At 41.6% G+C, this 25,913-nt stretch overlaps 1 long non-coding RNA gene across 9 annotated transcripts in view; it reads left to right on the forward strand.

Moving 5' to 3' along the window:
- Window positions 1-25,913, forward strand: part of LOC146662200 (uncharacterized) — a 49,087-nt gene extending 23,174 nt beyond the window's left edge. For 2 of the 9 annotated variants that reach the window (XR_014913318.1, XR_014913327.1), the window contains exons 4-5: window positions 20,539-20,690; window positions 23,299-25,184. This is a non-coding gene — a long non-coding RNA (uncharacterized LOC146662200). The other 7 variants (XR_014913320.1, XR_014913322.1, XR_014913323.1 and 4 more) reach the window with 7 other exon arrangements.

Genomic DNA, 25,913 nt, shown 5'->3' on the forward strand with positions numbered 1-25,913 from the left:
CTTTCATTGCTGCGGAGACGACGTTCGGGAGGTTTATGTTGTTTAAGCTGCTTCAGTTGCATTTCCACTGCAAATGTGGTATTAAAAAAATTCTGCAATTTTAAGGAATTTAATACATTTTTAATCTGCTTTTCCTGGATTAGGCTCCCACATTAGAACAAATCAGGAAGACACAAAGGGCAAGGACTCAGGGTCTAAATATACTCCCTTTATCCGTCACTGCATCTGTCCCATTTTTTGGGAGATGTGCTTCTGGTGATGAGCGCTGGTACTTTGTTTTTACTAGAGGAGCATTAGAGTCTCTATAAAACAGGGAGTGCAGTCATTTCACTCCACAAATTCACACAAAATTGCTCTGGCTTCCTATTAAAGGGAATTCTACTGTGTATTTGTTTGTAAATTTCATGACAACCTGCAAGTAGAAGCCAATGGTAGTCAAATATTTGTGCATGCACAATATGTGTGCGCATGTGATTCGGAGCACAAGCTAGAAATGGGTGTTACAAGGTAGGCAGAGGATGACAGCTCTCAGTTAGGTCTGTCAGACCTGGGACTCTGCAGGCTGTCAGTCCCAGGATAGCAGAGAGAAAATGGAATACATTATATCCCCGGTCTCCTGCAGGTCAACTGTGACAGGGTTGCCCCTCAATTACTGAGTATCAGCACCTCTTCTCTCCTCCCCACTCCCCTTTTCTTCTTCTCTCCTCCTCTTGCTCGCTGCAGTATGTCTGTGTGTGCTCTGCAAGAAGCATGCAGAGAAGAAAAATAGAGAGGAGAGTGGGGGCAGGGTGGCAAGTACCTACAATAGGCTGCCTGGAGATTCCATGGAGCCCAACGAATTTCCAGAGGCGTTTATACCTTGGTGATTGTTTGAATATATCTCCTCACCTACACCAAGGATTTGTTTGCTTTCATCCAGCGTAACGATAGACTTTATGTTTTATTGATTGCGCTGCGAGCGCTGAGCATCACCTTAGATATATACCCACTGCCGAGTAGCATCTCTCTTTCAGTGAATCTCATATATCTAATGATCCTAAACTTCATGTTTTATGTATCCACCTTAGCTAATAAGGTCAACTAGCAGTGAAATGGGTGACAGGAATTTATGCATTTTAATGCTGCTGCGGAACAATGGACACGCGCCAAACACAATAGGGTGGATGCAGAATCAGTCAGTGAGGAGGTAGTGTGACCAGCTGGAGCCCTCTACCCTCTGACCTGGAGGTCACCAACTGCTACACTTCTCTTTCATCTACCTCTCATGGCTGACTCATGAAAATGCATGGAATAAGAAAGTTGCTTTGTTATACAGATAACCTTGACGCGTGGAGGTCTGATAGGGCACCATTACGAAATCACTTCCCTTTATATGTTGGGGCGGGGAACTAGTGCCTCTTGATGTGTCCTTTTTTTTTGTGGATTTGTGATGGAAAACAAGGTCAGACCTGGCGCAGATGGAATGGGCTGCGTCAGTATAGCTGGACGCCCTTGCTTAACCTTGAACCCATATAAATCCAGAGTGCTCTGCCTTGCGGTCACTCAGTCACTTTTGAGCAAGCAACTCCCATTAAGAAGGCTTACAGCAGGCTACGCTCCTTTCTTTATTCCAACTTTTTCCAAAAGCTGCAGGCCAAACGGAATGGGAGCCTAACGTCCCCGTGTCCCGGTCCCTTTCAGAGCAGTGACTTGAGCTTTGTGTTCAGAGACTAAAGAGCTCTTTCCTGCTCCCCTGTCCTTTTTAGTATCATGGCGAACAGACCTCTCCGCCTCCAGCTCTCAGCTTGCACACTGCTGCGGCTCACAGACAGTAAGAAACCAAACAGTGAAACAATCCAACATACAGAGCGAGTGATCTGCCACCCCGTGCACTTTAATGGCTATGTGACCTATTTGCGGGAGACAGGACTGTCACGGAGATTGGGCCTTGAAGCTTACAAGCGCGAGGACACACACACAGGCAGCCTGGAAATGCAGTTTGGGATTCGTGCACAGTAGAGCCAAAGGCTTACACCTCTATTTAGACTCCACTTAGAGGTGGCTTCTGACAGATGTATGAGGCATCGCCGCTCTTTTTGTTTGTGTTTCAAGAGCAGTCATCAGCTTTGACATGAAAAGCTTGTGAATGTAAGTTAAACCATCAGTTTCAGCAGTAAAGCTAGTGTGGTTTGTTCTTCATTGTACTGGAATCAGTGACTACAGTAGAAATATTGAATTTTCCCAGCGCTGGATTCGAGGTCTATCTTTTCAATCTAGTATCATGTCTGTAAAGCTCAGCCTCTGTGTTAGCCAAATATTGTCAGACAATTGACAGAGCACTGGCTTGCTCACACTCCCAGGAAGGAGGCAGGGACCAGGGAGTGGTACAGATAACCAACCCAAACATCCATGGATATCTCTGTACCCGACTTCCCTGGTCTTATATTTCCAGGGTTAAAAATCAATAGGGCTACTGCTGATGAAATTTGCCGCATGAGTGCGCATCGGAGTCTGCAAAGTAGACCTGGACCGAGACATTTCTTTGCACCCGCCGTTATTCACTTTTGTTCCATTCTGTTTTCAAATGCAAAGGGGATTTCATTTCATTCTCCTTTTGCCATTTTACTTTTTTTGCTCTAAATCCAGCTTTTGGAAGGCCCAGAGGCTGAGTAAATGTGATCGATTTCTAGAGAGTGTGTCATCTAGGCCACCCTTTTAGGAGTGGTTTTGTAACAGAGGCACAAAGGCGCGTGGAGCCATCATTCAGCCGGCTCTTCCATTGTTCACTTAATTCATGCTGAAGGATCCAGGTCAGGCCCGCAAGAACCCTTCACAGGTTAGAAGTCAGGGCTCCTCTCCAATAAACTAAGGCAAGAATAAAATCACATGTGTCCAGAGGCATAATCTGTTATTACCCGCAAGAATTACACATATTTCCGCCTCTGTTTCCCCTCCTATTTGTAATATGACTGTGAAACTAATGAGAACAGAATGTCTCTGAAATTATATTTGCTCAACAGGGCTTGCAGAACAAAGAGCTGATATGAGGCTGGATGAGAACATCAAGCTCGGTTATTGGTTGGACTGTGTTTAGTGGAGTAGCAGGTTTTAAATCCATACTGGACTGTTTTCTTTAACGTGGCCGTCATCTTTGGGATAAGATTAAGTTTGAATTAACTGCAGCATCGCGCTGTTGCTGTGTATTAGAAATGAATATAGCTAGTTTGTTTCGCTTTTTATCTCTTTTGCAAAGTCTTCCCTCTCGTGTGGCTAAGTCTACAACAATGAGCTCCTCCTGTCTCAGAATATTCAAAAAGAAGCTATTTTTCCTCCGTCACTGAGGGACCAATTCAAACGGCAGCCTTGCAGTCAGGCTCTCCTGTGAAGGAGAATTAATCTGCTCCAAACAACCTTTTATTTTCTCTACACAACTACTTGTCAGCCTCAACTAAAAGCAATTTGTTTTTGGCTCGCTTCTTCAGGCTCATGTAGCAGGACTGAGAGAGCAGTGTGGCATGTTGTTTCAAAAAGGAGAAGAGGGGGGAAAAACAGTGCTTTAATCTGATTAGACCTGGCTAAAATCCCAAACCGGGGCTGAAGTGCAGTGCTTGTGGTTTCTGAACAGCTTACGCTAAGTCTGTACCATGGAAATAATCTACTCTTAAAACCCAGGAAACAAATCAACTATGGTAAGGACATAAGTCGCTGTCATTACGGAGTCATTAGGAACAACATTTCCATACAGCATGCAGGCCAGTAATGCTGGCAGAAGGGGGCAGTGTATGTGTGTGTCTGTGTATGCGTGCACTTCTCTGATCCTGCCTTTTATATGTAAGTGTGACTGTTGATGCTTCATATTTACAGCAGAAGCGTGTGTGTGTGTGTGTGTGTGTGTGTGTGTGTGTGTGTGTGTGTGCGCGCGCGCCTCTATTTATTCATATTTGTGCGAATTTCTCCAGCTTAAAGAAGATTTTGTTTTTGAATTTACTTTCGGTTTGCCTGCGTGCCTATCTCCATCTATCTGTGTGTGTGTGTGTGTGTGTGTGTGTGTGTGTGTGTGTGTGTGTGTGTGTGTGTGTGTGTGTGTGTGTATGCGTGTTTCTCTGCGCTGCTGTGGGATTGCAGGACGACTTCTCGGGTTCTGAATAATGAATCAAAGCATGAGAGAGGAGCAAAGTCACACTGCAGCAGCTTGTCTCTCTGCACTGCTTTCACCGTAGCCGAGCTTGATGACTAGACCCTGGAAGAAGCTCCCTGTAATAGGGCCAAGACCCCGCTATCACCTCCGCATCCCCACAGCGGTAGACCACAAAATTCTCTTTGATGTAAAGTTAAATACAAGCTGGACAACCGAGTAAAACCAGATATTTCATGAATATTTAAAATGAAAATATTAGCATTTATTGTAAAGGTACTCTCTGTTGATTAGAGGTGCGCTTAGAGAGACAAGAGGAAGAAGCCATTTAGGAAGATCAATAGAAAACCCTCATAAACAGGCACTTCAACAGATGGCCATCAAAAAGATGTAGAAAAATCAGTTGGTGATCAATATCCTGTAAATTTTGGAAAAAAAACAATGAGCGGATGAAGCCCTGGGAAGCAGCGGAGAGGAAGAAATATGCTTGCCACCTTGGAGGCTTGCAGCAATATCACCAAACAGGATCTTCTTAATGACACTATTAAACTGTTTTACCACAGCATAACATGTTGTCAGCCACAGCGTTTCATTGTCCCATTAATAGCCTCCCAACACAATTCAGATTTCAATATCAGTTTGCTCTCATTATCTCTCTTCTCTGATACCGTTTCATTTTGTATGGGCTAAATTAAATGTAAAAACCATAATGCAATTTTGCTGGAGGAGAACATGGCGTCTAATTGCATTAGGCTGAACTGTCGGTGGAGTCTGCAGCAGCTAGGCCCCCCATCACTCTCCCACAATTAGCACTGGCTACTCCCCTCAGCAGCAGGTGTTGTTCTGCCCGTGCCAGCATTCCAGCTGATTATCTTAGCCAAGCGCTGCGAACTGCTCTTCATCCATCTACGTTAGGGCACCACCACAGCTCTGTGCAGATACAGATTACAGAGCTTCAATTACATTACCGGACAGCCAGCAGATACAGATGTTGAGCTGTGCACGACAAACGGTCACGCTGGAAACCGGGAGTTGGAGAGAGGACCTACGTCATGCTGTCATGTTGCACACGGAGGAGCTGCAACCTTGTTCTTGAAAGGTTGTGGTGCATCACCAAGAGAAGCCAAGAGGATGTGGAAGAGCATGCTTTGAGTGAACCTTAGTGGCCCAGAGCGGTAGTAGCAGCAATGTATTCACACACATGCACACACAGCCTGAGATTGGCAGCATTCCAGCAGTCTCTGAGAGTTGGGCTAACCAAATTATAAATTTACAAGGACTAAATTACATAGCTAGGGTGCACACATACTGTCACATCAGAGACTCAGCCACAGGCGCACATACTCACACACTCACTCCTTCCCTGGCTGTTTCTCCCTATCTACAGACACACACACACACACACACACACACACAAATATACACACGCACACACACACTAGGGATACAGAGACAGCCAACATCAAACAACTGAACTTGAACTTTGGACAGGTAGAGAAGCTTCTGTGCATGATATGAATGAAAAAAATCTCATGCCCAAAGAAAGTCCACAGCTTTTTGATGCCAGTTTGCTTCCATCCTCTCATGTCAAGATTCCCATCTGTATCTGAGGTGCGTCATCGTGCAAATCAAACTAAAAACTGAAATTAAGATCTAGATGGAAAGTGTTCTTAATTATCCATTATAGCAGACATGGCTAAGCTTGCTTGCAACTTACAAACTAAGGCCCAAAAAAGTTGGGACGCTGTGCAAAACGCTAATAAAAACTGAATGAAATATTTGAAAATTTTATTCACAGTAAGAACATAGAAAACAGTAGAAAATGTAGACCTTATATTATTATATTACTTGGAATTTGAGGGGAGCAATAAATAAAAAAAAAAAATGAAGAAAGATGATTTTACCGCTATGTAGCATTCCTTCTTTTAACTAGAGTTCGTAAACATCTGGGAACTGAGGTGACCAGCACATGAACTTCTGGGAGAGGAATGTTTTCTAATTTTTTGTTTGATATCTGATTCTTGCTGCTGAACAGTCCTTGGTGTTCTTTGTTGTATTTTTCATTTCATGATATGTAAAATGTTTTAACTTGATTATTCTGGACTGGAGACAGGTCAGTTCAGCATCTTCAGCAATCTTCTACTACAAAGCCTGTAGCAGATGCAGTATGCAGTTTAGCATTATTGAGCTCAAATAAGCAAGCCAGTCCCTGAAAAGGGCTTCATCTTGATCATTTGTTACTGCAAAACCTGTATATACAGTACCTTTCAGCACTGACTTTCACTTACAGCAGGGTGCAGCTTCCATGTTTCCTAAAAAGAATTTCAAATTTTTATTCGTCTGACTGCACAACAGTTTTCCCCTTTGCCTCAGTCCATTTTAAATGAGCTTTGGCCCAGAGAAGATGGTGGCATGTGCTGTTTCTTCTTTGCAGGATAGAGCTTTAACCTGCATTTGTGGCTGTCACAGTGAAATGTGTTCACAGTCAGTGATTTCTGGAAGTGCTCCTGACCCTGTGCAGCCATTTCCGTGACATAATCATGCCTGTTTTTAATGCCCGAAGATCAGAGGCGTCAAATATTGATTTTCAGCAACACACAGAGATTTCTGCAGATTCTTTGAATCTTTTGTTGATCTTGTGTACTGTAGTTGATGAGATATTCAGTCTTCCCAATTTTCCATTGAGGAATGTTGTTTTGGAATTTTTCCACAATTTGTACTTTACTTCTAAGAAACTCTGCCTTTCTAAGATACTTTTTAAAAAATATATAAATAATCATGTTAATGATCTATTGTCAGTTAACCCAATTAGTTGCAAAATCTCCCTTTAGCTGCTTGTTTTTAGTACTACTTAATTTTCCCAGCGTTTGCTGCCTGTCCCAATTTTTTTTATACCCGTTTTCTATGTTTTGTCATGAATAAAATACGAGTTTACGAGATTTCCAACATTCTGTTTTATTTACTTCAAACAGTGCCCCTACGTTTTTGGAAGTGAGTTTGCACCATGGCGTTCTTATACACTTCACTTCTAGACATGGCAGGAAAAACTGAAGACTTGAAGAGGTTAAGAACAGTTTTAGCCATAGTAAATATATGGCTGAATATATTTACTATATATTACTAAATATATGTCTGTATATATGTATTTATTTATAATTCAAGTGGCTCTGTGCCACTTTCTTGTAAACAAAGGGGAAAAAAAGTTATGTTTCAATTCAGAGTCATGTAGACATGAGGGGTGACTCCATTTCCCAGTACTGGATGCTTGATGGACATGCCACTTGGCAGTGCCATGATAAATGCTTTATGACTGCTTCTTACTACCACACCGGCACTTGGCTTCACCAGGCTTTTAGTGTGCTGTCTGCTGTCTGTTTTTAAACGGGACCAACATGGTAATTAACTGTTATATTAGAAAAATAGGTCATAAGATATAGGCTGTTTTTTTTTTAAAGTTTTTTTTTTCTTGGTATTTGGCCAAACGTCAATATTCTGGAAGTGCGTAAAGACCAGTTTGACCCCAACATGTCACCATGCAGCTCTGCCAGCTTATATTGCACATCTGGTATAATATAGTTAAAATGAGTGTGCAAATGAGGGATGAAATGGATATCTACTATTATTCACCAAAGCTTAGGTGTGTGCATGTAATTGACACAAACAAACCTCCAAACTCCCAGACCTCATAGAAACCTCCACAGCACCGCCGAGGTCTTTAAAACCAGGGGGAACTTTGAACTTCTGCAGCTAGCCACGTGAATCATACATGACCAGGCCATATCATGCTTTGATTACTGTGAAATACACAGAGAAATTGAGTTTACAGTCCCTCATTCACTTCGGGAGAAAAGCACCAGTGGGAAAAATCAATTATCAGTACTGAATGTAAGATCATTCGATGCGCCTGCACATTTTACGCTGTTTATTTCCTGGTTTTTTGTTGTTGTTGTTGTTTTTGGGAGCGGTGGTCAGAGAATGCAGTGGGTTTGAAGTGGTCATGGCTTCGATAAATGTACCTTACAGAAAAGGCACAGTTATGAAAAGACACGTGATATCTTTGAAGCCACTGTAGCCTCAAACAAGCTAGATATCATCAGCAAGGTGTAGCCATAGAGTGAATGCATCGCACAGACAGAGATGGGTCGTTGACTCAGTGTTTTGCATTTTGTCTTTTCTTTACTCTTTTTTGCTTTTGTGAATGATGAGTTTTGTTCCTAGTTTCTTTTTTCAGTGGTTCCTTTTGTTATTTTTGTCTTTATCTTTATTTCAGATTATCCTGCTTTCCCTGTATTTCCCGTGTCCAGTTGTTAAGTCTCTCTCAGTTAGGTGTTCTCATGTTTTGGTTACTTCCTGTTTTATTTTGCCATTCCCTCCCTCTCGTGTGCTTCATGTTCAGGTTTTTGCCTCATTACTTAGATTCTGTTAACCTGTCTTCTTTCACTATTATCTCATGTGTGTATTAAGCCCCTCAGTTTTCCTCAGTTCCTTGTACAGTTCCTTGTGCTCCTTCATTCCGTGAATTCCGTTTTTGTCTCCGACTTTTCACTTCTGGCTCCACCCTAGCTTTGTTTGTATTTTGTCCCTCTATGCTCCAGCAATAAAGCTACCTCTGAGTTTGTTTGTTTTTCTCTGGAGTCCTGCATAGTGGCCTGCTGAACAGAGACACAACAATACTACATATGTGGCTATGTAGGTCCCTTTCATTACTACTTGGCATTCACCTGTCACACGAAATGTCCTCACATTATACATGACGGAACATTTAATTTAAAAAATGCATTATAGTAGTCACATTTTTGTGTACCATACTCTTAAGTATCCTCATTTCTGCTGAAAAGCTGCCTTTGACTCAATTTTGAAGCTAGCCTCAAGTGGCCTTTTGAGGAACTGCAATATTTGTCACCTCCACTGCTTCCAGAGGCTTTTTTCACCACTTCGTCACTTAACCGTGTTTCCCACTGCAGAATTACACTTAACTTTTGTATAAACTTCTTAGCTGCGCTGCAACCCCCCACAATTACTAATCCACTTTTAGGTCTGCAGAAGAGCTTGTCAGATGGTCAAACACCTTCGGAAACCCTTCCCTCCCACAAATTTCTGACATCAGAACTAAGGGGCCACAGAGGTAAGAAAGTTAGCGAAAGGCTTTGAACTTCTTTCTAAAGCTCTTTTATATTCTTGGCACAGCAATTTCTGTTTGTTTGTGCAAATAAGTACAACACCATGAAGGCTTTCAGGAGACTGTCTGAAAGCATGCATCATTATTTCCATACACACAGTATTACAGCTCTCGCCTCTCAGTGCCCAGCTTTAACCTCACTGCCCAGTGTGGCATTCAGAGCTCAGCATATACTCCTTTGCTTGTCAATGCGGTCAGACACATTATACAAACTAATTCTTTTTAAACACATCTTTGCCTGTCTGCCCACCGATGTATACGTATGTTTGCCCAAGTTGTGGTATTGCACGGGTTCAGTTAAAACTGAAAGTTAAAATTGTTTCCTTAATTTTTTGAGCAGTAATTATGTGATATTTACTGTAAACTATGTCTATTCTCTGTATATTTTTGTGATAATTCAATCTTTTGATCTTTAAACTAATTATTTGTAGCTCCATCCACCCCTTTTTTTTGCATAACCAGTCACTGAGGGCTGAAGTGTACCCCAGTTGTCATGGGGCAAGAGGCAGGGTATACCCTGGATAGCTTACCAGTATATCACGGGAATAAGAGCTGTTATACACTGAGCGCATTGCGGAAAAACCCTCCTGCTAAATACCAGATTTTTCAGAAGGAAACTTGTTGTGTAACGCTGGTCCTGATGTTGCCAAACAAGAAAAGGAAGAAACAAAGATTGTGGATTCATCCAATTCTCAAGAAAAAGCAGTAGCAGGGAGATTTTGACCACATCCAAGGAGGCTGAAGCAGCATCTAGCTGTGCCTGAGGTTAAATTATTACTTTACTATTTCCATATCATTATATTTTCAGAACCGGTTCACATTGTGAGTAATGAGTGCGCTTGTTACCAAATGCAGCAGTCTGATTGGTCAGATCTGTTTTGTTTTTTGTTGTGTTTTTAATGAATTTATTTATTTCTATATGATCATAACAAAACAAGCAGTACAAGAAAAAAAACACACAAAAGCACAAACCCAACTATATTTCAGACAGAAAGCGTGTAGGCCGAAGCAGCGGCTTATGTGCACCTACCACTCATGCATATTACAAAATTGAACCAACCACAAAGTAACAGAGTAACAGAAAACAATATTTCATAGTAACATTAGTTGGCATGGTGGCCCAGCAGTGCCACAGAGCTCAAGTAGTAAAGACAGACTCTGCATAAGTCGTTCATTGAGTTCCTCCACTCACATTGTCTCAGTGCGGCTTACATCCAGCAGAGATGTTACATGAGTTAGAGATAACTCCGCTTATTTAGTCTATTACAGGAGAAAATGTAATAAACAGTGTTTTTTTTAATCTCTGTAAACTTGGCCTCGATCACAAACCCCTGCTTTTATATTTATGGTGTTATGTGGGAATGAAATGTTCTCAGCCTGAATCCTTCTAAGCGTACAGTTCTCTCACAGTGATAATAGGGGATCACTGTCAGTGGAAGGCCACACTTTTCAACAATGGCCCTGCCAGACCGGCTGCCAATTACCACCAAAACAAGAGCAGAAAAGTAAACATGCAAACACTTTACACATCCGTGCATGTGCACACGCACTCGCTCAAATGTTTTGTTTCCAAATGCTTTTCCTTACCTTTGGTTTCGCTAGTTAAACAAATAAATTGATTCAACCAGCAGACTTAAGGTTGAATGCCACAAAGAAAAAATAACTGATGTAAATCCCGAGCTTGTCATTTCTGAATGTGATATCCTGTGATTCGCAGATTATAGTATTACTGTATTTTCATTTTCTCACTTTCTAGAAGTCAAAATATAAACAAAAAAATTACATCTGAATTTAAATGTGTGTCTTGTTTGTTCAACAAAAGTAGTATAAGCGTTTTTAAACGGTTGTCAAAATAATTGCATTTGAAAAGCTGTCTGAGCGTGTTATAAAAAATATAGACAGTGAGCCAGTGTGGTGTTAGTCTTCCTAGGTCGAGCATTTTGGTGCATTTTGACGATAATGTTGTGGTTGGTGGAGCAGCTCAAGCTCACATCCATGGAGACAATGCGCACTCGTCTCTCCCATGGTTAATTGCTGTTCATGTTTCTCCAAGTGAGGCAACCCTTCCCTATATCAGCCCTCAGCCAATTTACATCTTATTATGTCTATCTGTGCTGAGACGCAGTCTCTCAAATAGAGAGAAAATTACTCTCCATTTCTGGGGGAAATAGTGACTCGTCCTAGTCTGCCCAACACTGATGCGTTCTGTCACCATGTCAGGTGCCTCTGAAGATATTACATGAATTCTGGCCAAGCAGTGTGGTCATTGTTCCATATTCTCGCTCCATTATTAAAACCCTAATGCCATTATCAAGAGCACACATAAACTGGTGCTTTTCAAAATAACTGGATGATGTGAATTTGGCTCTTACTTTTAAAAACTGGCATAGGGCACAGCTGTGTTGATGTCATAGTTCATGTTAAATCACTCTTTTTGAGTCGTGCGAGTGTTAAGTGAATAATGCAAAGAATTTATGTGAATTTTAAGCTACAGTTGTTGGTTTTTATTCTTCTTTAATTGTATGATCTTAACTCTGAGATATGTTTCCTGTCTTCTTCTTTTATAATTTACTCATGCTTTACTGTCTGAAACACTGTGAACTGTATTACAGTACAAAAGTCACAGACAGGTTAACCTTCTATGGTCATTTTGTTGTACTTTCTGAAACAAGCTATTTTAGCTTGTTTCCCTTTAAGGCTGTGGAGGCTATTTGAATACAGTGAATTCATGATCGTGTTCAGGAAAGCAGTTTGAGATGATTTGAGGTTTGTGACTCAAAAAATGGTGTGTTATCCAGCTGGAAGCAGCCATCGGAGTATGAGTACACTGTGATCATAAAGGGATGGACATCACGTACTAAAAATACTCTAGTAGGCTTTGACATTTAAACAATGCTCAGGTAATACTAAGAGGCTCAAAGTGTGCCAAGAGAATATCCCAAACAGCATCACACCACCAGCAGCCTGAATCACGGATATAAGGCAGGATGGATCCGTGCTTTCAAGCCAAATTCTGACCCAAACATTTGAATGTTTCAGCAGAAATAAAGACTCATCAGACCAGACCGGTGCTGTCTTTTGCTGTTGTAGCCCAACTACAGCTGCTTCCTAGTTCAGTATATTGTGCATTCAGTGATCCTCTACTGCGTGCCTCGGTTGTAACGAAGGGGTTATTTGATGTTGCTTTCCTAGCAGATTAAAGCAGTCTGGCCATTCTCCTCTGACCTTTGACACCAGCAATGATTTATTATTAAGTATTTTCACTGAGAGAATTGTCACTGGATATTTTCTGTTTGTCAAATCATTTATAATAAACTATAGAGATGCTGTCTGGGAAAATCCCAGTAGATCAGCAGTTTCTGAAATAATCAGACCAGGCACTATCCCACATTCAAAGCACCTTCCTTCTCCTTTCTGATGCTCAGTTTGAACTTCAGCACATCAATTTGACCATGGACTGAGCAGCTGTTACGTGATTGGCCTATTAAAATACAGGGAGTGCAGAATTATTAGGCAAGTTGTATTTTTGAGGAATAATTTTATTATTGAACAACAACCATGTTCTCAATGAACCCAAAAAACTCATTAATATCAAAGCTGAATGTTTTTGGAAGTAGTTTTTAGTTTGTTTTTAGTTTTAGCTATTTTAGGGGGATATCTGTGTGTGCAGGTGACTATTACTGTGCATAATTATTAGGCAACTTAACAAAAAACAAATATATACCCATTTCAATTATTTATTTTTACCAGTGAAACCAATATAACATCTCCACATTCACAAATATACATTTCTGACATTCAAAAACAAAACAAAAACAAATCAGCGACCAATATAGCCACCTTTCTTTGCAAGGACACTCAAAAGCCTGCCATCCATGGATTCTGTCAGTGTTTTGATCTGTTCACCATCAACATTGCGTGCAGCAGCAACCACAGCCTCCCAGACACTGTTCAGAGAGGTGTACTGTTTTCCCTCCTTGTAAATCTCACATTTGATGATGGACCACAGGTTCTCAATGGGGTTCAGATCAGGTGAACAAGGAGGCCATGTCATTAGTTTTTCTTCTTTTATACCCTTTCTTGCCAGCCACGCTGTGGAGTACTTGGACGCGTGTGATGGAGCATTGTCCTGCATGAAAATCATGTTTTTCTTGAAGGATGCAGACTTCTTCCTGTACCACTGCTTGAAGAAGGTGTCTTCCAGAAACTGGCAGTAGGACTGGGAGTTGAGCTTGACTCCATCCTCAACCCGAAAAGGCCCCACAAGCTCATCTTTGATGATACCAGCCCAAACCAGTACTCCACCTCCACCTTGCTGGCGTCTGAGTCGGACTGGAGCTCTCTGCCCTTTACCAATCCAGCCACGGGCCCATCCATCTGGCCCATCAAGACTCACTCTCATTTCATCAGTCCATAAAACCTTAGAAAAACCAGTCTTGAGATATTTCTTGGCCCAGTCGTGACGTTTCAGCTTGTGTGTCTTGTTCAGTGGTGGTCGTCTTTCAGCCTTTCTTACCTTGGCCATGTCTCTGAGTATTGCACACCTTGTGCTTTTGGGCACTCCAGTGATGTTGCAGCTCTGAAATATGGCCAAACTGGTGGCAAGTGGCATCTTGGCAGCTGCACGCTTGACTTTTCTCAGTTCATGGGCAGTTATTTTGCGCCTTGGTTTTTCCACACGCTTCTTGCGACCCTGTTGACTGTCTTGAATGAAACGCTTGATTGTTCGATGATCACGCTTCAGAAGCTTTGCAATTTTGAGACTGCTGCATCCCTCTGCAAGATATCTCACTATTTTTGACTTTTCTGAGCCTGTCAAGTCCTTCTTTTGACCCATTTTGCCAAAGGAAAGGAAGTTGCCTAATAATTATGCACACCTGATATAGGGTGTTGATGTCATTAGACCACACCCCTTCTCATTACAGAGATGCACATCACCTAATATGCTTAATTGGTAGTAGGCTTTCGAGCCTATACAGCTTGGAGTAAGACAACATGCATGAAGAAGATGATGTGGACAAAATACTCATTTGCCTAATAATTCTGCACTCCCTGTATTGTTCAAACTAGCAGTTGAACAGGTGTATCTGAAGAATCAGGCAGTGAGTGTATAACAGTATGACAACAAACCATTGCCAAATGGTGGCAATATCTACAATAACAATATGTACATCTTTGATAAATACTAAAAAAAACAACCTCCAGATAGACACCATAAAAAGCAGTAAAAGTGTTGAGTTTCTTTCAGTTTTTTTGTAAGAGCATGATCAATTCATGAAAACACAACTTCCAGGATAAGTATAAGGATGGAAAAATCCAGCAGACAAATGTACAGATGAATAATTTCAACTGTTATCTCTTATTCATCTTAAATGATTTGTGTGGGTCTCAATGCTCCATCCTTTAAAAAAAAATCACTTGTGTCCGCTCTTTGTTTTACATTCATATGTTCATACTTTAACCCAAACTAGTTGTAATTCCGATTTCTGTGGGAATATTATTTGCGTGAAAAATGTTGTAGCTTTATTGACTTTATAAGCACACATTAGCTTGCATGTATTCACTCTGCCTCTCTCTCATCTACATGTTCACACGCACAAGGGTGGCGAGATGGGATCCTCTGATTCAGCAAATCAAAGGCCTATCCTCCTGTCCATATTATCGATGCTGCTGGAGGGCCGTGGAGGATGCCGGGGCACAAGGCAGGGTGGGGGTGGGAAGAGCTGGCGGATCTGTAGGGGGGGCAGGGCAGGCAGGCAGGGCTGGAGCTGCAGATTATTCTGGAAATTGCCAGCTGCAGTGTCTGCAATCAGGATCAAACCGGTTCCGGGTGGGGGAGGAGAAAGTCACTGTCGATTTTTGTCAAGCCAGCCTGTGCCTGTGTGTCTCCCGGCTGAGTGGGATGACATTCGTGAGGACGATGGTGGAAATGTCCCACCACCTCATCCTCTCCTTAATAATTCATCCGCCTTCCCAGGCTCCCCGGCTGTGGCCGTGCTGCCTGCCTTTTAATGGAGCTGGTGATTACCAACACTGACATCTTAAGATTCAAATAATGCACAGACACCAAGCCGGAGCAAAATCAATAGCACATAGATCACATCCAGCAAGCATCTTGCCTACTACAGACTATACAAAGCTTGTACATGCAATAACACATCCAGCATTCCTTACTCTGCATGCTGCCTCCCCCTCACTGTTCCCAATACTGTTCCTGATACTATAGGGCCTTCATTTCCTATTTCCCTCCCTCTTCCTCATCTTCTCCTCCTCCCTGCATTGCCTATCCTCCCTCTTTCATATTCCTCTCCTTGTTTCTTCCTCTTCTCCTGCTCTGCCTCTTCCGCTCTCTGAGGATTGCAGGGCTCCTGAGGCGAGCAGCAGCAGAGCCTTGGGACAGACCCTGATTAAAACTGCCTGTTAATGACAAAGTCCCCAAATGCTGCAGCTCTCGCTCTAATCCTAATCTCTGTGTATCCGCAGGAGCATATATTTCTTCCCTCGCTTTAGCCCTCTGACACCAAACAGAAGCACAGAAGCAGGCAGCCATTTTGGAACAGCTGTATGGAGCTTCGTGTAATGGAGGAGGTGTTCACAGGAAGCCAGCGGGAACAAAAACCGTTGCACCAAATCTGCATCCAGTTGATTGTGATGATGTTAGGTTCTCCTCATCCCTCCAGATCTGTGCATCCAAAATCATTGCTACATATGGGATAACTACAGGTGCATGCCAGTGCAAGGCGCCTGAAGCCAGCCTAGTCTCGTCACTGAAAGCTCAATTTTAAGAGGCTTTAGTACTTAAACACAAGCTGTTCTGTCATTATTCGACTTTAAATAATCGACTGGGTAACCTTGAGTGCACAGGAGAAGCAACCCATTCACCTGAAAACAGGCTGATGTGCTAATAATACACAGGGAAGGTGAGCAGTTTATTTTAGCATGGGGAGGGAGGTTGGGGTCCGCGTGTCTCCAGTGATGCAGGGTTGATTTCTTTCGGCAGGCCCGCTAATGCCCCGAGGCAAGCGGGTGAAGGGCCGTAGAGGAGAGGGGAAGAGAAAGAATCTGGCCTGGAGAGACTTTGCTACACGAGTGCACTGGAGCCATTAAAATCTAACAAGAGATGAGTGTAACGGTATATATTTAGCAGCGGTGAAAGCCTGCTACACCTCTGTGCCGCTCTGCACTGGTTGTTCATATCTTTTGGTCACTGCAGGAGCTCAAATCAAAGCAGAAAAACTGTGAAGGATGAGAAAGAATGAAGGAGCAAACTGAGGTGTTTATCATTTGCTGTTGTTGCTGCTGGTGTGTAAAAGAAGCACGCCCTATCTGAGCAGCAACCACATTCGGTGCGATAAGAAACAATGGAGTCTTAAAATGAACAGGGGGGCTGGTTCAGTGCTTAGAATTATGGAAAGGATTTTGGGTGTGGGAAAAGGAAGAGAGCGTATAATGAATTTTCAGCAAATCGCAGAAAAGCATATGAAGAAATCTCTATGAAGACTTCTGTCTGTATCCCTCTGTCTTTTTCACTCTTTAATTTTTTCTCCCCCGTCTCTCTTTTTTAAAATCTATATCTCGTGGTCTTCTACTTTTGTGGATTTCACGATTTTATATGTATATATATCTTATATTCTCATCTGTCCACTGTGCCAATCTTTGATTCTGCAAACTGAAACATTATCATTGCAGTGCAGCATTATTTATTTGAGCCTCTTTATTCAGTTTTTTTTCTTCTCAGTATGTGTAAAATGTCACATCGTGAGACTGCTTTCATTCCTACTTGCATCGCTGGCCTTAATTGAGCGACTTTCCAGAACAACTAGAGAAATTGCACATTTCGTTTTGTCTCTGAGCTGATATTATGAGACCTAAAAAATATTTGGATTGTAATAAGTTAGGAGCATTTTTCTAAAGGAGTAATTTGATATTTTGGGAAATATAAATATTCAGTTTTTGGAGATGGAAGACTGATACAGCTGCTTCTGTATAAAAGTCTGTATAAAAGATATATAATGAATGATTTATGCATTTACTTTTAGTTTTTTAGCAAGTGTTAGCCATTTTTTGATGAGCCATCAGCTAGTACTAGCTATCTTGGTTAGCAAGATGACTACCACCAAATACCTGCTAATTAGTGGTCAGTCATAAAAAAAATACGAAGTCTTACCACATAAGACTTCTTACATGACTTGTCAGTACCATTAATCCCACAGAAAGCTTTGTTATTTGTCAGATAATTAAATTTATAAAGCTCAAAAAGGTAGCAGCAAAGCAGTCAAGGCATCCAGTTCGGTGGCTCAAATTAGCCCAGGTAGCGTCCAGCGCTTAACTAGTTGTACGCTTGTCATTTAGAGTAGCCAGACCAGTGAAAATGCATTATTTTATGATTTAATATAATTTAAATAGTGAGATATTTTTAAAAAACACTTACTATAGTTAACAGAACCTTTTGTAAGCAGTAAAATCTGACACTTTACTGACTTTTAGAGCCAGTCTCCAGTGACTGCCGGAGAAACTGCAGTATGCACGCACATTAGCACTTTGAATCTTCTGTACAGGCTTCGGTTTTTTAGCCCTGAGGAGGTCCCCTTGCTAACTAACCATCAGTTGTGGTGACAGATCGAGTCAGCCTAGAGCTGCACAAATATAACTCTAACTTTTGGTATTAAAATGATTTCATGTATTTCAAAATACATGGGCCAAGTAAACTAAAATTGTCTTGTCGTCAGATTTACTTTGTTTTTCCTCTCTTTCAACACAACAAATATTTTTTTCTATTACTGACCTTTTATTGGCATTTAGTTGGAAAAGAAATCACCCCAGTCATACTTTCCAGCAGAATAGAGACGTCCGTTATACACGCAGGCATTTTCGTTCTGTCCACTGATGAATAGGAGATGGTTCTTGTAATTACAGGGTGCTTTGCGGAGTCTGATTGCAGCGCAACAAGGGGCAGAGAGAGCAAAGTTCAAGCTTCCTGATATTTCCCAGAGAAATAAATATAATCAAGAGGTGTTCTCGGGCTCCCGTGGATCACAAAGTTGAGTCCCCTTTGTGTGGACACCTTGGCACCGGAGAACCAAGCAAATGATTTAGTGAGCTGCAAAGGTTCTGAGATGTTAGAAAGGTGGGGAAAATTATAGAGAAATTATAGAGCTTCTTTAATCTATCCATCAGCAGCCGCCATGTGAAAAAGGGCTAGAAGAATTTTGCAGATTGCTTTGGAGCTAAAAAGTGTGGATTTTTTCTTTCTCTGGCTTCCCTCTGAAACAGCTAGGTGGAGTTCCTATGCCCTGAGCACAACCTCTCGATAAAAAGAGACTTTTTACTCCAAACGCTACAATATTCTTTCAGCTTAAACAAATTCAGTGGCTGTTCTTGCAAATTTCGCCTTCTTATCACTGAAATGACTCATTCGTGAGCACCGTGCCATAGAGATCAAAGAGTTTGCTGCATAGTGAAATCTCCATTTTGTAGCAATGCACAAGTAGATCTCACATCACCCTCTTAACATCAATGGTAGAAACATCAAATATTGAACTTAATAATTTGATGTTTAAATTGCATGAACTCCCAGACAAAGACAAAAGACAAGTCCTCATGCTACTCTTCACATATGTAATTCGAATCGATGGTTGCAATCCTCTAACTCTCAAACCGCAATCAAGGCTGAGGGTCTTGAAATATTTTCAGCTCAAACCTGTCCTTTTGAATATGAATACTACACAAGGTAGCATGCATTATGATAATAGCCTTCAATTACCCAAGATATCTGCATATCTATCTCCTCTACTTCTTGTAATGCAGTGAAGAGGAGCATTACACTTCTGAGGACACTATACGTGAGAGCCGCGTGAACGTTGGATCATCACTTCTCTCCCGCCTCTCGTAGTTGCGCGCTTAGCATCAGCATTCACTCCTCATTTCAATCGATATCAATTAATTATCACGGGCACTCCGAAATGATAAATGCTTTTTATCTATCACTTCACAAATCAGTGCCTTCTCTGTTACTGTGCTAATATTTCCTCCATCGTCTAGTCGCAGTGGACAATTTAAATTGAAGATGTATGATGAAGGAGAATCAATATTAGTGGTGGTCAGAGTAAAGGTGAGTGTGATGTCTGTGACAAAGATTTTTTTAAAAAGGTTATACCATCAACAACTCAAATTTTATTACAGTCGATCACAAACAAAGTGACCAGCATTGATTGCAACACGCCGAGCCCTTCGCGTCTTCTGTGCAGCCATAAATCACAGCTACTGTAGATCTTGGACTTTGTTGAGGACAGGATGTTAATTCAGAGGTTAATCTGTACACACTGACCGTGTTTTCATGGTTGTAGCTCATGTCTCATATTGAGCACGCACTGTCCTCTGTGACCGTGTGGCCGAGAACCCAGTGACCTGCTCTGGATGGTGTCTGACCCCTGAGGGCAGGGTGTACAGGGTGAATATGACAGGCAACGCCTCTCCTTGATGCTGTACCGTCGACCTTTGACATTTGTTTGAAAGCTCAGCTTTTAGAGTAGAAACATAAATCTTTAAAGGAGATGCTAACAGTCACTCTAACATCCAGTGTAAGCTTGGCTTTACTTTGAAGGGAAACGTTATTTGAATGCAGACACAACTGGCTTGATGACAAACTGGAAGAAAGAAAATGTCACCCACTTTAGTAGCAGTGTAAAAAAAATAACATTCAGATTCTTTGTCATTAATTATAAGCAACATGTAATTAAGTGTCAAAAACTGAAGGTGCTTAATGATTAATCATGATTTTTGATTATTATCTATATATCTATATATGAATATGCAGCTGTCTGGTTGTTATCCAGTAGGTAAGTAAGGTTTGAGCAGGTTTACATGTAAGCAAACACTAGTGTTGTGTGACTTTAGAAATTTTGGTATCGATCCAGTACCGAGTAACTAGAGGCCCAGCACCGCCGATACTAATACAAATACTTTTGTCCTATAAAGGCAGCTTATGTAGGGGTGTGCGGTGTGTCGTGATTCATGAGATGAACCGTCATCAATTTCCAAATTCTTAACACATTTTAATGATGATCGGTTCAGCTATCAAAACGATACCAGTACTGTACCAGCACTTGTATCATGCCGTTGATATTTGGATCACTATTTGGATTTTAAAAAAATTTTTAAATCCTGCATTTATGCAATGTTGAAACTAAAGCATTCATTATTTTCTGGTGTTTTATTGTATTTTCCATTGCTCATAATTTTACAGGAAGCCTTGAATCAGATGTCCTGTAGCCCCACCAGAAGCCCTGACAATTTATCCTGAGAGACGAAGTCTGTAGACGAGCCGTTTGGTTCCCACTTTGCTGCCGCTTAAGCTCCACTTTATTCCAATTCTCATTATTCACCATGTTTTATTAGGTAGGTGGTGGTAATTTTACCTCCTTTATATAGACTTTAGGTTTAGTCCCATGGTTGCCAAACCAGAAACTGAGCCCCTCCAAATGGCCACGAGATAAATCTGAGGGGTCGTGAGATGATTAATGGTGTTGGTAACAAGAAACAATAGTTAGCTGCAACATGTAGCTACTTGTTTGTGTGTAAGGATTTGGGGACACGGGCTGTTTCTCCAAAATGTTTAATCTTTTTGTGTTTTCAAAAGAAAAATTGGCAAATGAAAGTGAGATATGTTTACCGCTCTGGACCTCTAACCTTTAAATGAAAAGAAAAATATGCTGCTAAGTAGCTAGCAAGCGGTCTGTGATGCAGAAAAATGTGATACAATAAAAGATGCAATTTTGCTCTCCATAATCATATTATGTATGCAAAATAACTTAAAACCACGTTAAGTAAAGCACAGAATTGAGTTATGTTGCAGTGCTATACACTACAGTGTACATCAGTTTATTTCTATGCATTTAGATACAGCAAATGGAGCAAAAATAATTAAAGTTGTAATTAACTTTGCAATGTCAATAACGACAACACAAAAACAAGTTGGAAAAAGCGCCTTCACAGTGAGTCTAAACTCACTGACACTGATATATTCTGGTGAGATGTGTTTTGTTCTAAAATTACCGGCCCTACTGTAGAAATCATCAGGGATGGAGAGAGCTCCGTTCCTGTATTCCAATAAATAAATGTCATTACGCCTGAAGGGGTCAAAAGTTTTTATTGTGCTTTTAATGCCAAGAAACCTGCAATGTTGTTTCTGCATTTCCTCCACAGAGCACATTTAGGTCTCCGTGCATATTTACCTAATTTGGATGGAATAGATTGCTCACAATGGTCTAATTACCATAATTATACATGTTACTATGGAAACCCACAAGTCCAGGTCCGATTCACTGTGTTTTACCTCCCAGACAGTTTTAATTGTTGTGATGTGAGATAAGAAATGGCCGCTGGCATTTTCAGAACTACTCCACCATTGGCTTTTAGCAGCTGCCTTAATTTCACTTTGTGTCAGCCGCAGCTGTGTTCAGTGTACTCTGCAACACCCACACACCTGTCGGGGAACGCTCTCTCATTATTCCAGCAGAAGAGGAATATGTAAACTTTGCTTGATACGGTGTAATTTTGTGATATAACCTTTATTTCAAATCCACTTAATTCAGTTAATAAGTCACTAATCTAATAAAAATATAGTATGTTTACAGTTTTTCCAAATTAAATAAATGAAGTGAAGCTGACTTTTACGCTGTGCTTTATAAATTGTATATAATTTGATGGAAAATCTTAGTCCCCTTTATAAGTTGTGTTGCCAGTGTTGTCCATAATAAAGTCAGCAAACCTTTACCTGTATATCTTCTGAAATAACTGAAATAATTAAACTATAATAGAATGAACTCTGTTTCCAATTACAGCCGTTTTTATTGAAAAAGGGAAAAGTCATTTAGGCAGTCTAATTGAAAATATATCTCACATTCCGCATTAAAATTCCTCACGTTCCTCAACTTCCTGCAGAAGTTGTCATGCCCTCTGTGGCTCCCGGGCCTTTGCAGGACTTTCTGTGGAGTGTCCTCTGATTGTTTTTGCCCCGCAGAGGACGCAACTCAGATCTAAGACAACGGATCCCAATCAGTCATGGTAGCTGGCGTTTGGGCCGCGACACATCCCTCACTATTTCAGAGGTATCGATCGTTTAATTACACAATATGGGTCAGATTTCCCATGATAGATGACACTGTAAAGGAAAAAAAGACAAATTCGGTAACCGTAAAGGCAGAAAAGCAAAAGAAATTGCAAAAAGAAAGACAACTGAAGAAAGTTGGGGCGTTATTGTACAGTATATATAAAAAATAGTATTAAATATAATGCTGCATTAAATCAGTATTAATAATTTTAATTGTCCAGGGGATTTTAATGGTAACAAATGATTGTGGCACGATTATACACAGGACAAAAATGAAATGACTGGTGACAACCTTAACTGAAGTTCTTGATTAAAGTGTACTTCTGAGGTACTTCTGCTTTAGCTATAGCTTCTCCTCTTTCATACAGTTTCATTAATGAATAATATACCGATAAAGTACGAAATTATCAGGCAGCTGCATCTATTTGTATTGTGTATTTCTATTTTTTTAATAACTTAAATTTGGATAACCAGTTCTTGAAGTTCACTTGTACACTTGCCCACAAATACAGCATGCAGCAACAGCCGTGCTGTAATTCTTAAAGTAATAGTTTCCTCAAATGAACATTGATGTAACTGAGTGTAACTGAGTGTAATATTGCAACTTGTGGAAAGCTTGCTGTGTAAACTCCTCCCTGGCTTTTTTACTGTGTATGTGTGTGTCTGTGTTTATGGTGGAATCACTGTAGTCTTATCAGAGCAAATCCCTCGTTGGTGGGACGGCTCGTGAAAAGCTTTCAGGCGACATAAACTTGCGGCTACTCGTCACAGTGCGCTACCTGTGAAGTAAAAGTGACGGCGTATGGAGGGAAGGGTGAAATCTTAGCCCTGCTATTTATGTGCTCTGTCTCTCTGTCTCCCTCAGCTGTGCTATTTTCTGCTCTCCCTCTGCAGCACGGCCCTCGCTCAGGCTCTCAGCTCTAATTCTGCAGCACTCGCCGACGTCCTTCATTTGACCTTGCCGCACCACGGTGCCCTCTGACGCCACGCTGTTATAGCTTCAGCTCGACAATGCGTCATTACAGGCACACACAAACACAAACACACACTGCTATCCTGCTAATCAATAGTGCATTGGGCTCCAGGTCAACAGAGGGAATTAACTGAGCATGCCCGATCACATGGTAAGAAACATTGTCTCTGCATTATAATGACTGCATGCATGCAAAGTGGCGTGCGTCCCTGTTCCCTGTGTGTATGTACTTTCAGTAATGAGTGCAGTGCAAATGCTAAAAGCGATATTATAGAGGTTACACTTGTATCATCTCATCCTCCGCCTGCACCTCGCAGTGCCTTGCTGTTGAACAGGAGGAGGTAACACACGTGTGTATGTTTCAGCCTATCTTGACTCCAGGAACAGAAGCCTTTTTCTGTGCAGCAGCATTGCATTATCGTTCTCTCAAGTCTTTCTGATTAACTGCTATGTATCGAGAACGTGCCTCTGTGATCCAATTATAACACACATAATCATCAAGTGATTTGTTGCCAGTGTAAATTTTGTACTTTGCGCTGCAGTAATGTGTTTTTAGGCTCGTTTAACTACAGAAAGCCACCGTACTTCACGTGCAGCATGTTATGTGGAGCATTCAAAATGCCTGTTTTTAATATAGGAGAACATTAGTACATTTCAACAGTATTCATTCTGGACCTGCATCTGTATAAAAGGCTGACCAGTGAGATAGAAAAGAGTGCATGGCATTCTGCTCTATCTCTACAGCTCCATTCCACTCATCTGTCCCCAGGGCCAGAGTCAGAGCGGCGGGATCAAAAGTAAAATCAGAGCGGAGAGCTGTATCCAATCATGTCAGTCGGAGAGGTCTCTCCTTCTACTGTAGTCTGGCAACGTCCAGGGCTGAGGGCACTGATCTCTATCAACGAGGATAAATTCAGTCAAGCCGCTAAAATGTGTGGCGGCGGACCTCAAGTGATTTAAATCATTAAAATGAGGCCAGCTGCATCATGCAGTCAATGCACGCGGTGGGGGCATCCAGCAGCCTGCTACAGAGAAAAGAGTGCCATCATCTGGCCCCCGCTGATACATCCATCCTGCTGCAGATCGCATGTGTGTGCAGAGATGCAGCAGCTGATCTGTGCAACCTGCAGTGAAGGTATTTGTGTGTGCGCGGTCATGAAATAATAGGTGTTTGGTCCGGTATGATATTGCTGTCAAACTCCTGAAACCCTTAGGCCCATCCTAAAATTACGATTTGAGTCAAAGTATCCAGCGTCCACACACATTCAGAGCATACCTCCATCGTCAAAGTGTTTCTTTCACGTGAGGCCCATTCCGTGTGATCTGTGTTATGGCACAATTATCAGGGCCGATCGAGCGAGGATTCTCTGTTTTCAGGAGAAAATGTGCAAAAGCCTGACAGCATCTTAAGAAGAAGCCAGCAGCTTTTAAGTACAGACAGACAACAATCACACATCAACTGTTCCATTTCGCAAATAACAGAGCAGCCTCCTGCAACCATTATATGGGCCTGAGAGGGAGAGTGTGTGTGTGTGTCTTGTATAATTGTAGGGTTACAGATGTATGTTTGTATTCAGTCTGCTTATTGTAAAACGGTTGTGAGGTGTTGATTCACCTGTAAGTCTGTGATTGAAAAAGAAAATCGCTGCAAGCCTCTCAGACTCACACTCGGGACAAAATTGCTTGTTAGGGTGAAATTAAAAGAGTTTTATTAGTGCTCAACTCAGCTTTCGAGGTTATCTTTGACAAGGGTCTATGTTCTACAACTCATTCAAGCTTCATTTATTTATTTATTTATTTGCCTTTATTGATAGGAAGGTGCAGAGACCGGGAAGACAGTGGAGCCCCTTCAGCCCCTGCAGAAGCCCTCAGCATACAAGTCGCCTGCTCAACCATGTGAGCTATAGCAACGCCCTGGATTCAAACTTTATCAGGTGTAAAACGATTTAAGCAGTCTCCTTGTTATGCGTACTTGCATCTTGTCTTTGTCATTCGCTCTCGCACACGCCGCCAAAAGATAAACATAAGCACGGCGCTGCGTGTCCAATTCAGAAAAGCCTTTGAAAAATAGACTCCGTGAAATCTCTGCTCAACTTGATGCTCCTGCAAACCACGAGAACGAAACAAACAGGTGGCGTTATCGGCGACATACCCGACAGCTAAAGCACACACGGGACCATCTAAGTCAATCAGCAATCACGTCTGTCCTGACCATAAACACACCTATTATACACGCCAGGCGGTGTCAGTGTAAACAATGCAGAACAATACACTCTGCATTTCGAGCTGCACCGACTCCTCTGATTGGCTGAATCGATCGTCGGAGGCATTTGATGTTATAGGAGGAGAGGAGAGGCATATTGATTGGAGGATAATCAGAGTCAAGCTGGCTTGGTCCTCTTCAATAATTCAAAGGAAGGATCTGGGTGAGATTCCCTTAGATCGGAGGTGTGATGTACATTTCATAGCCTGAGAGTTTGGTAGCAGCACAGGAACGGGGAGATGTGTGTGTGTGTAAGACTGAGTGTAAGTGAAA

This window comes from Rhamphochromis longiceps, linkage group LG9, assembly GCF_057381845.1.
Source record: "Rhamphochromis longiceps isolate RC_006_pf linkage group LG9, R_longiceps_female_GT1.1, whole genome shotgun sequence".
Classification (NCBI taxonomy): Eukaryota; Metazoa; Chordata; class Actinopteri; order Cichliformes; family Cichlidae; genus Rhamphochromis; species Rhamphochromis longiceps.